Raw genomic sequence first — 4,670 nt, forward strand, 5'->3', positions numbered from 1 at the left:
ATATGCACTTCTTAATTCTTTGCAATCCTTTGAATTTGCATTTATTTTACACTTGATAAAGAAAATAATGGGAATAACAAATGCATTATCTGAAGCATTACAAAGGAAGGATCAAGATATTGTGAATGCTATGGGTCTGGTCAAAGTTTCCAAGCAACAATTACAAGCTACTAGGAAAGATGGATGGGATTTTTTACTTGATGAAGTTTGTTTGTTTTGTGAAAAACATGAAATCATCATTCCGAAAATGGATGAAATATTCATTACCAGTGGGAGATCTCGAAGAAAAGTTTAGCAAATTACAGACCTTCACCACTATCGAGTTGAGCTATTTTGTGCTGTGATAGATTTACAACTCCAAGAACTCAACAATCGTTTCAATGAAGTCAATATGGAGTTGCTTCTTTGTATGGCATGCTTGAACCCAAGTGATTCCTTTGCAGCATTTGATAAGAAAAAGTTGATTCGTCTTGCAGAACATTATCCTTGTGAGTTTTCTAAGTTGGATATTCTTGCACTTGACACTGAATTGGATACTTATATTAATGACTTGAAATCAGTTAAGGAATTTCTCGATTTAAGAAAAATTTCTGATCTAGCTCAAAGGTTGGTGGAGACTAAGAGAGATATTGTATATCCATTGGTTTATATGCTCTTAAAGTTGGCTTTGATTTTGCCTGTTGCTACACCTACAGTAGAAAGGGATTTTTTAGCTATGAATATAGTGAAGAATCGGTTATGAAATAGAATGAGAGACACTTGGATGAATGATTGTTTAGTTACTTATATTGAGAAAAATATACTTCGTGAAATTCAAAATGAGAAAGTCGTAAACCGTTATCAAAATATGAAAACTTGTCGTGAGTAATTGTAAATAATTTAGTTTGTTTTTGAAATAAAATTATTATTATATTAATAATTTTGAGTTTGTCATTTTATGTTTTTCATGGAATATACGTATCATTTGTACTTGTTGGTGAATTTTTTTTTTTGCTTAAAAAAATAGAAAAAGATTAGATAAAAAATTTTAGTGTTATTTTTTCCTTTACTAAGATTTTTTTTTTGGCTCCGCCACTGATACCAGTACAAACAATTCTTCATTTCTTGATCAATGGAAAAGTGTTTAGTTTTGCTAAAAAATGAAAACATCAAATTAATCTTTGAAAGCACAGAATTATATACTTTATAAAATATAAAGGTCAATTTCTATTGATTAGGTTCAGCGGCTGCTGTGCTAAGTACAAATAATTAAACAAATCTTGAATGCAATCCTCAACATGATAGACTAATCTATTCTATACATCTTATTTAATTGGACGAATTAACGCATACAACGAATCCATTATTCAAACTTACATTACTAGCTTCATGTTATATTCAATTATTATCTATAGTTTTTGATGAGCACAGCGTTGAACAAATCGCTGTCCTCATGGTTATAATGCTGAATTGCTGATCTGTTGAGTGCTTGAAGGCATTGTTCCAAAAAAAGAAAGAAAAAAGAAAAAAGAACCATCGGATTGTGTGTAACTTATTGACTCATTTGCACCCATTCACCGATCAATTCAACTCCTGTAAATTCTGCAGAATGGTTGATGGGGTTTAGAAATGTGTGGATATCAAATGGATTGGTGCGTTTCGAATAGGCAAGACCATCCTTCTGATCACAACCTGGTTTTGCCTCGTCTTGGGACAGAAGCAAATATTGGAATGAGATTTTGGACATGGCGGTGGCATCCCACATGTTTGTGCACATGCAGTATCTATACATTTTCTAACTTTCACTAGTTCTTAACAGTTATCAGCGTTAACGGGTATTTCAATTCCATCATGAAAATCTGGACGCTTCTACTATGCACAGATAGAATCTTCTACTTATGATGCACAAAACCAATAGAAAGTTGACAACTCAACAGGGAACCAACTTAATTGATTTTGGCACATCAACGAGGATAGATAACCTGTGTATACAAAAGTGTATGGTAAAGTATCTACAATTTATGAAGGATTGTCTTGTTAAATACAAGAATATAATGGGCATCAATGTAATGCTAAATTCAAGGAACTAAAAATCAAGACACCTAATACAAGTTGTCAAACTTTGATTGATCTAGGGTTACAATAAAGATCCATGGTGGCGGCGGTAAAAAGAGAATGGAAAAAGAAAGCAATGGCACTGCAATGTTGACAAATTTGTTAAAGGGAATCATCTATCAAATGTAGATCATGTGCAATGAAGAAAGCATGAACTCCTAGGAAAGCAAAGAAAAGAAGCAATCTCAGCAAAAGAGGAAACATTTGTGGATAAAATGTAAGTTTCGTAAAAATCGATAAGGATAAAATAGTTGATATTTGATATATTGTTGAATGGATGAAGTAGTTCATATTTGGTGATAGAATAAGGTATTTATCTCTAATTTTTTTGGAAGCTACGGTGAAGAATAAATACCAAATAAAAATATACTTATAATTTTATGCCAAATTTTAGTTGTTATGGAGACTTGGGTCCATCTATCACCCACTTGTAGAAATGTTAATTAATGAGAGGATTAATGATTATCATTAAATTAGTACAGTTGTCTAGGCTATATATTAAAAATAGCAGGCTGTGATAGATTATATTTTTGAAATTTCAGGAAATTGAAAGATGAACCAAACGATGATTGGATGAGTAGAGCAAGCTCAAGGCCAAGAATGTTCACTATTAATTCTTCTTGGTATAAGGGTGGTGAAACTGGCGTTGTTGGAACCAACCCAGAACCTTTTTGTTATGGAAATCACACCACAACAATGGACACAGAAGTCAAAATCAAAGAATCACACAATGGGCCCCTTGAGATTGCAAGTAAGTTACAGTACCAACATCTCAACACGTATGGCCAAAGATGTATTGGAAAATTTGAATGATGAACAAAGAAATGCTGTACGGAAAATTAGATTTGGTTCTTTGTTGAATCTTGAAGCTCTTGAAGTGGACATGGATCTATCATCATGGCTGGTGGTTAATTTTAATTGTGAAAGATACACTCTAAATGTTCATGGATGCAACGTCAGAGTAATGCTAGAGGATGTGGAGCACGTGATGGTGTTGTCGTCAAAAGACGTCAACATCGCTGCATTGCAGAACAGCTGGTACATAGGCCCATTGCTTGAAGAGCAACTAGGTATCAAAGTAAAGGATGAAGAAATAATGTTTACTGAGCTTAAAAAGAATTTGTTATTTTCACAAAGTCATAATGTTGATTTTAAGGCGAAGTTTGCATTACTCGTAATTGAAAAAGTATTGGCTCCAAGCAAGGCATGCCCATTGAGCAGGACCTTGATACCATTTCTGCACGAGATAGAATTGTTGAACCAAATGAACTGGACCAAGTATGTTTTAGATGAATTAGTAGCTGGGATTAGACGGAGCAAAATGAATAAAGCTACTTCTGTTGATGGATGTGTTCTTTTTTTGATAGTAAGAACTCAATTAAATGAAAATTACTCTTGCATGAAACAGCACAATAGCATTAGATGGAACACTAATATGATTTTTTTCATAACTATGTGCAGGTGTTCTATATAGAGCATTTTACAATATATGGCAATCCCCATATTCCTCTAAATATTCGAGCGATACTGAGACTGCATTTCTGGGGAGAAGATAAACTGAAGAGGAGGATCTATAAATTGAAACAGCTTGGGGTCTTTAATGGAGCCAATGTAAGTGTCAAGATAGTAGTTAATATAAAATTTTAATACCTATTTTTGATTGTCATTATTGTTATATAGGTTGGAGTGATTATTGAAGATTCAGTTTTGATTTCCAAGGCGTCTATGGAGGATAAAAGAAACTCACTTATGGATAAGAGGATGACTGATTTAGAAGAATCCTACAAAGAGTTGAAAGATGGATGTAAAGTGGTTTGTGAGTCAGTGATTGCCTTGTCACGATCATTGGAGTGTGTGCAAGGAGTAATTGTTAGTGAAATAAGAAGGCTAATAGAGAAATTTGATAATGAAAAGTCTTGTGATTATAGAAACAAGACGAAATTAAATATTCTGAATTGTCGAATACCCCCTACGATGATTGAACATTTTTCTGGTGATGCTCAAAGCAATAGGGTACCAATGCCATTATGCGAAGATGACAAGAAGGCATCAATAGATGTAACTTCTTCGATTAAGCCGGCAAGTGTTGAGATAATAGCTAATGAACCAGCTACAGACATGAAAAAGAGAAAGGGTAGCTCATTCTCTACCCAAAAATGCATTAGAAAACCTTTTAGACTTCCAAAAGCTGACTCAGAGGTATCATCTAATAGGTCGGCAAAACTTAGACTTTTAAGTATTGCTCGCCAATGACTTGCATCCAAGCACAAAAGTCCTGGAGCAATAGACAAGAGAACATTAATGAAGAAGAAGGTTGGTCAGAAGCAAAAACATAAGGTATTATCATTTGTTAGAGCATTATTTACATTAATGAGTTGTGATTTTTCTAAATCATCATATTGACTAATAATTACATTTGTTGCAATGACTTGAACATGAGGAAACCCATTGATAGATGCCTAGGCCTCATTCTTGATCAGCCAATTGACATTGTAAGTCAATATTTAAAGACGTTGACAACATGAGAGCTTTCTGCCTCACTAAACTAACCCAATTAGTTTAACCATGACCCTAAA

The sequence above is a fragment of the Coffea eugenioides genome, chromosome 1 (genome assembly GCF_003713205.1).
Source record: "Coffea eugenioides isolate CCC68of chromosome 1, Ceug_1.0, whole genome shotgun sequence".
NCBI lineage: Eukaryota > Viridiplantae > Streptophyta > Magnoliopsida > Gentianales > Rubiaceae > Coffea > Coffea eugenioides.